This window comes from Mesoplodon densirostris, chromosome 1 (genome assembly GCF_025265405.1).
Source record: "Mesoplodon densirostris isolate mMesDen1 chromosome 1, mMesDen1 primary haplotype, whole genome shotgun sequence".
NCBI lineage: Eukaryota > Metazoa > Chordata > Mammalia > Artiodactyla > Ziphiidae > Mesoplodon > Mesoplodon densirostris.
Window position 1 is genome coordinate 80,646,946 of NC_082661.1, and position 12,383 is coordinate 80,659,328.

The 12,383-nt window shown below is 34.0% G+C and overlaps 1 long non-coding RNA gene across 2 annotated transcripts in view; it reads right to left on the bottom strand.

The window, feature by feature from the left end:
* The window catches only part of LOC132483376 (uncharacterized), a 118,824-nt gene that overhangs the window by 84,826 nt on the left and 21,615 nt on the right, over positions 1 to 12,383 (bottom strand). Inside the window, exons 2-3 of one of the 2 annotated variants that reach the window (XR_009531063.1) lie at positions 10,952 to 11,055; positions 8,253 to 8,619 (exon numbers count right to left, since the gene is read on the bottom strand). The exons of the other annotated variant lie outside the window; for it this stretch is intronic. This is a non-coding gene — a long non-coding RNA (uncharacterized LOC132483376). Of the gene's footprint in view, positions 1 to 8,252; positions 8,620 to 10,951; positions 11,056 to 12,383 lie in introns of those variants that run through there. 2 annotated transcript variants of the gene reach the window in all.

The window sequence follows — 12,383 nt, forward strand, 5'->3', positions numbered from 1 at the left end:
TTGAAATATTTCCTTCAGTACAATTAACTGTATGTTTTGGAACTGATAAAATAAGCTGAGAAATGTTTAACAATCCTGGTCAGAATTTAAATATGTTGTAGTCATGTTCCAATAAAATAAAATAAAATAACTATCTTTTGTGTTAGACATTTCACTAGTTATTGACCCATTAATAAGTCATCTCATAATTAAAAGTTTCAAGGTCATAATTTCAATATCATTTATTAATTAATTCACCTGTCAAATACTCATTAAATATCTTTTAGTTCTTTACAAAAGTACACAATCAATTATATACTAATTGCCAGTGTAAAGCTCTACTAATATCTAAAGTAAGTAGTAGCAGCTAGGACTAACTCTTAGGTTAGTGCTTTTTGTGTTGCAAGAATTTCCTCCAGAATGTTAACAAATTCAAGCACATTTCTTTAACAAAATATGTCCCTTCGCAGCTACCTATAACAATGAAGAATGTGAGCTCTTGACCCTTACGAGGTACAGAGGGGAAACAGTTACTGGTTGCAGAGAGACTCAGATCCAAATTGGAAAAGACAAGATGGAGGACTGTTTAGAACAATGACACATTATTATTAGTTAGGGAGGGTTAGCCTGCAGAATGCAAACACACGCTCCAACTCTACCGCCAGTGTAACTGTGGGCAGATCAGTTCACCGTTCTCAGTTTGTTTTCTTTTGTGGGGAATATGAACCATCCCAAAGAACTGTTTTCAGGAGTAAACAGAGCAATATATGGAGATGTTCCCAAGAAAAAATGGTCTTTGTTTATTCATTCATTTTTCACTTGATAAATATTTATTGCATACCTTTATATTAGGCGCTAGACTCCCATACACTAGTGGATGAAGCAGACAGGGCCTCTCCTTTTAGGAATTTTACCATAATGGAGGAGAATGCTCAACATTATGGATGGTTATTAAAACATCCCTAGAAAAATAATAGGCAAAAATGTTTAGGGTAGTCCCATAGGATAAAGTCATTTCTAGGTTTCACCAGATTTCTGTGCTAAGTTCGAACATTATTGCTTTTATTTAAGGTTTATTAATTGGGTTTATATTATTATACTCACATTCTTTGAAAATATGAAGTGAAGAAAAATTTGGGTTATTGATAATTATTCTCCAAATACAGGAGCAGCATGACGCACAGGCAGGTATCAGATCAATAGTGAGGAAATATGAATTTTGATCAATTTTTCTAAAACTATTGCAACCAGAAACAATTCACTTAATCTTCTTGTGACTTGAATTCTGCAGTTATTAAATGAATGGCTTGACCAAGGTCATTTAAAGTAAATGATATCAACAAATATTTATTCTGTGCTCAAAGTATTTTACAACGTTCTGCAGGTTATAGAAAGAAGGAAAAAACAGTTGCCCAAGAGAGTTCTCAATCCAGCTAGAGAGAAGTATTCAAAAGATGATAAGAAACTTAAAAATGAGGCAGAAGTAGAAGACATAATATGACAGGAAATGCTTAATTGCTAAATGAATAATGCATATAATATTTCCTACAGGAACTAAGATGGGAAAAATATTAGACCATAAAGTGAAGGGAAGGATTTGTAATAAAGTTAGGGAGGCCACTGATTCTTGAAATGTAGACATTTGGGTAGATGAAGAACGTCCAAGTGTAGAGAACATCTAAAGACACTTGAGGATCTATAATTCCCTTTAGGAACTAGAAAAAAAAATTTAGCACCTAGACTAAATCGATAGACAGGACATGTTTTCTTAACAATAACTAATTTTTCTCTAATAAGTTCTTTTTAATATGCCTTTAAGAATTTCTCACATGCTACTAACAAAAGAACACAAGTGTACAACACACAAACACATGCATACAATGCCATTTCCTGGTCAGATATTTCATAGTGAATTATGCCTTAGCTTAACATTTTTTATTTGTTGGCTTGTAACTGCTGACTTACTAAAGTCCATTCCTTATTTACAAATAAAATTGTGATCTCCTCAAATGTTCTCTATTAGTAGTTAGGAGTATGAATGTTGAAATGCACTGCCTACGTTTAAATCCTCACCTCACCACGTACAACATATGTGACTTTGGACAATTACTTATCTCTCTGCCCCTTAGTTTTTACTTTAATAAAATGGGGATAATAATATTATCTATTACACAAGGTTGTTGGAAAAATTAGTAAATGTATATAAAGTGTCTAAAAGGGAGTCTGGCATTCAGTAAGCCTTATATGCATGTGAGCTACTTATATATATACATATATAAATATATAAGCATTTACAAATCAAAACCAAAATGAAGTATCACCTCACACCGGTCAGAATGGCTATAATCAAAACGGCTACAAATAATAAATTCTGGAGAGCATATGGAGAAAAGGGAACCCTCCTACACTGTTGGTGGCAGTGTAAATTGTTACAGCCACTATGTAAAACAATATGGAAGTTCCTTAAAAAACTAAATATAGAGTTACCATATGATCCAGCAATCCCACTTCTGGGCATACATCTGTAGAAAACCATAATTTGAAAGGATCCATGCACTCTGGTGTTCATTGTAACACTATTTACAATAGCCAAGACATGGAAACAACCCAAGTGCCCATCAACAGAGGAATAGATGAAGAAGATGTGGCACATATATACAATGGAATATTACTCAGCCATAAAAAAGAATGAAATAATGCCATTTGCAGCAACATGGATGGACCTAGAGAATATCATACTAAGTGAAGTAAGTCAGAGAGAGAAAGACAAATATTATATGATATCACTTATATGTGTAATCTAAAAAATAATACAAATGAATCTATACACAAAATAGAAACAGACTCGCAGACATAGAAAATAAACTATGGTTACCAAAGAAGGGAGGGAGAAATTAGGAGTATGGGATTAACAGATACAAACTACTATACATAAAATAGACAAGCAACAAGTTCCTACTGTATAGCACAGGTAACTGTATTCAGTATCTTATAGTAATGTATAATGGAAAATAATCTGAAAGAAAAAAAATACATATGACTGAATCACTTTGCTGTACACCTAAAACTAACACAGTATTGTAAATCAACTATATTTTAATAAAAAACATAAGCATTTCTATATTTAAATATATAAAATAAATATATAAGCATATATGACAGTTGCTAGCACCCTTTATATTTATATAAATTTGTTTATACATATAAAGAACGTTAGCAAATGTTAAATTATAACACTGTAATCATTATGCCTAATAATATTTTTCAGTCATAGAATGACCACTATTGAAGACTTAACATCAACACTTACTAAGTGATAGAGACAAAGATGGAAACTAGAAGCTTTGTGATAATGCATTTGAAAAAGATAAAACTGAAATGTGCTCAGACACACTTTCAGTATTGGCCTTGTAAACCACAACATGGTTTACATTTCTTGTCAAAGCTGTAGTGTTTCTGAAAGTCAGCTCTAGAGCCATTGGAATCACTATTAAGTGATTATGCAGATAACCCCGGGAGATAACCCCAGGAGGCAGTGTAAGCTGATGGAATCTCTGGCTTTGTTCACTTAGAAATGTTTTAAAATTTTATTGGTTTGGGTGAACTTTGCCATCTTTAGCAACTCCTCTCCTATTCACATTTGCCTAGATTAAATGAGACTATAGACTTTTAGAAAAGTAGGTGTTTTTCTTAGCAGGTTTGGGTTCACTATGTAATGTGAGAAAGAAGTCAAGCATGTATTACATATGCATTTGGCCACTAATGTGTGAAGCAAAGTTTCATATTTTATTTATAATTTGTTGTGATGAAAGGCCTGATTCAAAACACAAATATAGCCACAGAACCACTGTTAAAAAAATATCTGATTTTTTATGACATTTTGTTTCTATGAAAGAGGGCTGGTATTATTTCAGAAATGTTCTTTTTAAAAATTAAATTAATTTTTAAAAAATCCTGAAGCCCAGGGAAAATGCTATTTACTTTATTGGTCAACCTTAGTTATTATTTATATTCTTTCTGACTGTCTATGCTCCCTCTGGTGGATACTATTACATTAGAAAATTCTTCATTTATTTCCCCTTTATTTCCCCAGGCCCTATATAGCCAACACAATAATAACAAACCTGACAAATATAAAAGTCTGCTCCTGAGTGATACATTTTGTCATGTCCCTGTATCAGTGTAGAATTTCCCCCATCATAATTGTTGAAAGCTAAATGAATGGTAGCACAATTAACTATGTGTTAACTGTCCATAATTAATGCAATAATAAAAAGTTTTTTCATTCTCATGTGACAATTGACATGTCATTATGCCAGACTCTTTCTTCACAAAATACTTAGAATATATTTGTTCTATTTTAAAAAATTGAATAATACAATTAATCCGATTTTATCATCTCAATATTTTTGAGTATGCAAGGAGTACTTTGAGAATTATACAACATTTCTCTACTGGTACTAACCAAAAGGAATGCCCTGGCTTTTCTTTTTTTAATTTAATTTTAGTTTTTATACAGCAGGTTCTTATTAGTTATCTATTTTATACATATTAGTGTAAATATATCAATCTCAATCTCCCAATTCATCCCCCCCCACCACCCCCGGTTTGCTCCCTTGGTGTCCATATGTTTGTCCTCTACATCTGTGTCTCTATTTCTGTGCCCTCGCTTTTCTGTTTAACATACTTTTTAATTTTAAATAAAGCAGATTAGAAAACTATTGGATCTGAATATATTTACTCAGAATTCCACAATTTCATGAGTAAATACCCCTATTTTTTAGAAAACAATGCTTTCTTCTTGGCCCATTCATTAGAATGAGTGATAGTAACGTGCACAAATCCAAGAATTACTACTCAGAATAAAATTCTTTAGTTATAAAATTAGTCTAGAGCAATAGTTGAATTTTTAGAGCCTGGTTCTTTTAAGCCAACTCTTCCCAGCCGAAACACACACAGACCTGACTTGAAAACCAGTGGCCTAGACTAGAGAATCCACTTTTTTTTCCTGTCCCTAAATAACTTTTTATACAAATTGACAGCTAGAGTTTTTAAAGACTTTACATATGTATTGAAAACTAGACCTGTTAAAAACAGTTTATGTTCTTAAATCTCTAAACTACATTTTGGGATTAAGATTTTAAATGGTGAGTACACCATTCACATATACAATCTTAGATATTATTTTGACAATTAGGGCAAAAAAGTGATACTTTCTGCCCATTATTCTCCATATCGGTTAACCCTACCATTGTCCAATTTGAACTTTGCACACAGGTTAATACTGAAATCCTTAGTTTCATTTGTGTAGCTATAATGGCTTTCCATTCCCATAATTAACCCATTACCAAATATTGAACAGAGGTTGTTCTGAGTTTGTTCCTTAGAATCTCCTCAGTGATAAGAGGGGCATGAGCATCCTGCATATAAGCAGACTAAAAATAAGATTTCTTGGTAAAGCCTCTGTGTTTCCTGCTGCTTTTCACCACCAGCTCATTCCCTAGAATAAGTCCCTTCAGTTCAGCTGTACTGCTCATTATATTTTTGTTCTCCAAAATCACAGCTCTTTGGTTGGAGGCTGAGAGAGATTGGTGGGTGGAAATGTTGTGTGTCTAAGTGAACACATCCTGTTTAGCTCATTCTCCATAGACATGGCTCCAACTATACACTGCATCATTCATGTCTCCATTCATCAAACATCCAGTGAATAGCTGATATTTGAATTTCCGTGCTGGGATTACAAAGACCAAAAAAAAGTGGTAGGAGGGATTTTCCCCATGAAAAGTTTGACCACTGGTATAGGAAACATAATTACAAAAATTGGATAAGAACTTCAAATGAGAATGGGGTTATGAAATTACAAAATGACATAACTGTTTCATAGGTTAGCAACCAGAAAACCAATCACTCACTAAATATTAGTCAAATGAACAAATATTTATATCATAACACTCTTCTGGAATTCTAGCCAATGTATAAGACATTAAATTAAAAAAAATAAGATTTTTATTTTGCAGTGAATGAGACTGAATATATTTTTTTAAACATCTTTATTGGAGTATAATTGGTTTACTATGGTGTGTTAGCTTCTGCTTTATAACAAAGTGAATCAGCTATACATATACATATATCCCCATATATCCTCCCTCTTGCGTCTCTATCCCACCTCTCTAGGTGGTCACAAGGCACTGAGCTGATCTCCCTGTGCTATGAGGCTGCTTCCCACTAGCTATCTATTTTACATTTGGTAGTATATATAAGTCCATGTCACTCTCTCACTTCGTCCCAGCTTACCCTTCTCCCTCCCTGTGTCCTTAAGTCCATTCTCTATGTCTGCGTCTTTATTCCTGTCCTCCCCCTAGGTTCTTCAGAACCTTTTTTTTTTTTTTAGATTCCATATGTATGTGTTAGCATATGGTATTTGTTTTTCTCTTTCTGACTTACTTCACTCTGTATGACAGACTCTAGGTCCATCCATCTCACTACAAATAACTCAATTTCGTTTCTTTTTATGGCTGAGTAATATTCCATTGTATATATATTCCACATCTTCTTTATCCATTCATCTGTCAATGGACACTTAGGTTGCTTCCCTGTCCTGGCTATTGTAAATAGAGCTGCAGTGAACACTGTGGTACATGACTCTTTTTGAATTATGGTTTTCTCAGGGTATATGCCCAGTAGTGGGATTGCTGGGTTGTATAGTAGTTCTGTTTTTAGTTTTTTAAGGAACCTCCATACTGTTCTCCATAGTGGCTGTGTCAATTTACATTCCCACCAACAGTGAAAGAGGATTCCCTTTTCTCCACACCTTCTCCAGCATTTATTGTTTGTAGATTTTTTTTTTCTTTTGCGGTACACGGGCCTCTCACTGCTGTGGCCTCTCCCGTTGCAGAGCACAGGCTCCGGAGGCACAGGCCCAGTGGCCATGGCTCTCGGGCCTAGCCGCTCCACGGCATGGGGGATCCTCCCAGACTGGGGCACAAACCCGTGTCCCCTGCATCAACAGGTGGACTCTCAACCACTGCGCCACCAGGGAAGCCCCCAGTTTGTAGATTTTTTGATGATGGCCATTCTGACCAGTGTGAGGTGATACCTCATTGTAGTTTTGATTTGCATTTCTCTAATGATTAGTGATGTTGAGCGTCCTTTCTTGTGTTTGTTGGCAATCTGTATATCTTCGTTGCAGAAGAGACAGTAATATTTATTTTCTGGCAATACAGTATATACAAAGAATACTGAAGAAAATGATTTGAAAATTCTTAGAAAGCAGAAAATAACTTAATAAAAGGGTCAGGTTTGTGAAAGACATGAAAAATGATAGATTTTCAGTAAATAATTATCACTTAGCAGATATAATGGAAGAAAAGTATTTCATTCCAAAAAGCAACAAAATATTACCACGGGATATATCTTAAGAAGAAGTATCATGATCCACATTAAGAAAATTATAAAACTTTGCTGAAAAACAAGAAAAATTCTCATGGGTACAGACATAATTTTTTTCTTATGAGAATATTTTAATGATGTCAGTTCTTCCCAAATTAATTTATATACTTCTTGCAACTCTAGGTGAAAATAATAGTAAGATCACTTTAAGTCTTTGAAATAAAGATTTGAATATTTATTTGGAATGATTAAAAAAAGAAAACTGAGATGATCTAAATTTTTTTTTTCTTCTTCCTTTTTTTTTGAGTGGAAAAGTTGGACTGGGATCTTGCCCTAATAATGAATAGATTTAAAAAATATATTATTATGAAACTAGAAATAATGCTATTCATTGCCATAAGAATTGGTAGATAAATTAATTAGACCATAGTATGTGAATGTGCGTGTGTATGTATGTATGTATAGACAAAATATTGTATATTACAATTTACACATATATATGTGGTTGTGGATGGATGAATTCTTCAGTAAATGGCGTTAGAAAGAGCCTTTACTTCGAGGGGATGTGTTAGCTTAAACCTTCTCATTTCATCATATATCAGAATAAAACCCAAGTGAATAAAAAAGTTAAGTACAGAAAATTCTAAATTATACTAGAAGAAAATTTAACTGAATACTTAATATCTCAAGATGGGGGTGAAATATCTGAGGATATACGCTATGGGAGAAAATACAAATGAAAAGACTGACACATTTCAAAAGTAAGACATTTTTAAGTTTTTCTGTGAGAAAAACATCAGAACAGCAGATGAGAAATTAGGAAAACATAATAAGTTATAAAAAGAAGTTAATATGCTTTTTTATAGGAAGACTTTTTTCTTCATTTTATTTATTTATTTATTATTTTTTTAAATTAATTTTTATTGGAGTATGGTTGCTTTACAATGTTGTGTTAGCCACCACTGCACAACACAGGAAGACTTTTAAAGATAAATGAAAAACAAATTTAGTTCCAACAGAAAAACTGGAAATGATGCAGATAATTCATACATGAAAATATAATGGGTTTCTCTGGTGGTGCAGTGGTTGAGAGTCCGCCTGCCGGTGCAGGGGACACGGCTTCGTGCCCCGGTCCAGGAGGATCCCACATGCCATGGAGCAGCTGGGCCTGTGAGCCATGGCTGCTGAGCCTGCGCGTCCGGAGCCTGTGCTCCACAACGGGAGAGGCCACAACAGTGAGAGGTACGCGTACTGCAAAAAAAAAAAAAAAAAAAAAAAAAAAAAAAAAAAAAATATATATATATATATATATATATATATATATATATATATATATACACATGTGGCCAATAAACATATTTTAAAAAATATCAAACTCACTAATAATAAAAGAAAAGCAAGAAAAAATACATTGTCATAAATTTTAAAAACTGCAGAAATACCCAAAGGTGTTGAAGATATGATTAGAAAGACTGTTATATACACTGCTGGTCAAAGTCTAAATGGAAATAACATTTCTTAGAAAGACATTTTTAGGAAAAACATTTATAGTTATTTATATACATTTATCTTTGCATGATTTAATGGGAAAAATTATAAACAACCTAAATATTCAATTATAAGGGAATAGTGTATCACTTTTGTTGCATCTATATAATGGAATATCATGCTACTAGTAAAAATTCAGCTTTTAGAAAATTATATTTATTATTATTTTCTAATACAGAAGTAATATCATTTATGGAAAATCAGAAAATACTGAAAAACCTAATAAACAAACAAACAAAAAGATTAGTCTAACCATACAGAGAAATCTTCACTTTTTTCCTTTTTAAATTGAAGTATAGTTGACATACAATATTATATCAGTTTTAGGTGTACAATGCAGTGATTTGATATTTACATATATTAGGAATTGATCAGCATGGTAAGTCTAGTAACCATCTGCCACCATACAAAATTATTAAAATATTATTGATTATATTCCCACTGCTGTACATGATGTCCTTATGACTTATTTATTTTATAACTGGAAGTTTTTACCTCTCTATCCCCTTCGTCTATTTCCTATAACTCACCTTACTCCCACTCCCTGCCCCAAGAAGACTTTTTCAGGTGTGATTTTTTTCTTATCTTTAAAGTTAGGATTAACCTTATATTTAATTTTTAATCTATCACTTTACATAATTTTAATCCTGGGAGATTATATATGTGTTTGTATGTGTGTGGTGCAGAGGGGGAGAGTAAGAATGAGAGCTAGAGGGAATGAGAGAGCTAGAGGGTAAGAAAGAGAGAAAGAGGGAATAGGAATTCCTTGGTAAAAAAAAAGACTTAAGTCAGACACTACTGTTGCCTGGTTGTCTTTTGATCTACTACAGTTTTTTCTAAACAGTGATTGGAATAGGAGCAACTATGTGCATTGGATTACTTGCAAAGATGGCCACCCCAAATTCCTTCCATCCCTGTGATACCCCTCCTTCCATCAAGAGGTAGAGTTTGTCTTCCTCTGCCCTTGAATCTGGGCTGGTCCCATGACTTGCTTTGACTAGTAGGCTGTGGAAATGGTGTTGATTGAATTCCGGGCCTATTTCTGAAGAGACTTTGCGGCTTCTGTTTTTTCACTCTCTTAGAAGCCAGGCGTCATGTAAAGAACTTTAACTATCTTGCTAGAAAAAGTTCATGAGGAGATAGAGAAGGGCCTTGGAGGATGAGAAATTATGAAGGAAAGGAGAGAGACCTAGTCAATCCCCAGTCATTCTGAGTGCCCAGTTGAGTGCCAGGTTTGTGAGTAAAGCCATTTTGGATCCTCCAGCCCCAGCTGAGCCACCTCTGCTAACATCACCTGGAGCAGAGACTAGCTTTCCCTAGTGAAACCTATCCAAACGGCAGAATTGTCAGCCATTTCATTGTTTTAAGCCATTAAGTATTGGGATAATTTGTTATGCAGTACTGAGTTAACTGAAATACTATATGAACCAGATTTGGCTAATGATGAGAGGGTCTTCTGAGGCACAGAGCCATGGGTATGATCCTTTTTCTCCCACCCACCCCCTTTTTTTCTCCTTCCTGAAACATGACAGTTACAGATGCAGCAGCCACCATATGACCACAAGGTGATGAGTATAAGGATGAAGCCCTATATGCTAAGGACAGCAAGAAGGAAAATGGAAAGAGCCAGACTGCTGATGGTATCCTTGAACTACTATCCTGCCTTACATTTGCCTATCTCTAGAATTCTTATACTTGAAGAAGCAATTACATGTTTAAATGTTACAATTATCTGTTAGGTTTGCTGTCCCTTCTAGCTGAATGTAATTTAAACTGACTTGACAGGCTTTTAAATTTTTGGTAAAATTTCAAGTCATGGAAAAAATGCATGATATAATTGTATGTGGCTGAATCAGGTTTCAAATATAGCTGTCCTAACAATAAGAAAAGTATATCTATGTATCTATGTTATATATGTATCTATCTATGTATGTATCTATGTATCTGTATATCTATCATCTATCTCTTTATCTTACTATCATCTAGCAAAATGAATAAGTGAATAAAAAATGAGATGCAATACATCCACTTTCACCTTTTATGATTAATGGTCCATTCACTTAATCACTTAAGTAACTTCACTGGTCTTGTTTTCTTCATCAATCAAATAGGGGTAAGCAGTGTAGTTACTGTGCAGTGCTGTTGGGAGGTAGAGAAAATGTATGTAAGATGTTTAGATTTGTGTTCACACTAAGTAAGCGCTGAACAAATGCTAGTTATAGTTATTTCTATGAAGTTTTCATTTTCATTTGTCTACTTTTTTGCTTCTTTCATTTCCTATGATAAGAATAATTAATTTTATAATCAGAAAACAAAGCAAAGCAAAAAGTCTTGTAGAAAAATCTCTGGATGGTACTTACACAATATTGAGCTCCAAAACAAATACAAAGTTCCATGGAGTAGAGGTTGAGTTTCAAAGTTTTGTGGCTTGGAAATATTTATTCACTACCTGAAATATTTATCAGTATTATTTAAATATTTTGTTTAATATTAAATGGCAAAAATAAATCTCTGTGGCAAAATGAATCTTTATATCGTGCTCATCTATGTATTTTTGACTAAACGTGTGTACTTTAAAATTGTCACAAAACCCCACCCAGTAAAGCTGCAGTGTTTCTAGATGGGTATTCACAAAACATCAAGTTGAACTTGTCTAAGATTTTTCTGAGCATATGGCAAAAAGTGGGGAGCTAACACTTTCCGTTACTTATACTTACTGGATTTGCCTGGGTTGATATATTTCTGGAACTTTAATATTACTCAAAATAAAGTAGAGAAAACAGCACAAGGAATTTGATTATTTCTGACTGGTGGTTGATCCCCAGTGTTGATGGAAATCTGGCAATTATAGCAACAGAGTCTGATGACTTGGATTCTTGAATTTTAAGTTATTTCATAACTTGAAGGTGGATGTTCCAATTTCCGTTCTGCTACTGACTGGATGCCTATAATTACCACATTGTCCTGGTTTTTTAATGTGTAAAATTGGGTTATAATGCTGAGCTTTTCTTTGTGTTTCTCTCTTTCAGAGTGTTACTGTTTCCCAAATTCTTTACAGTGGAGTATAACAATGCATATAATGTATCCAGATAAAATAAAAATATGTAACTAAGGAAATCAGCACAGCTGATCACAAGGTTTCTGATGGAAGCACCTAGAAAGACATGGAAGGATTGCACAACTTTTAAGCAGTCTAAGTGACCACGTTTCTTTCAAACAAGGCTTTGTTAAGAACTGGATTGCCTTTACAACACATTGCCAGTTACACTTCAAGTTAATTGCCAGTTAAGTTTCAACGGACCTGGCAAGCAGAATTCACATTCTCTTGTGCAAGTTGAGCTTAGCAAGGACTGTGCCAGAACAGAGAGCCGTCCTACTGCTTCATGAAGATGGGCTAAGGAGTCACCTGTGGGCAGGGCCAGGATTGTCCTCATGAACATGAGCCATGGAATGAGGTTGTTCAACAG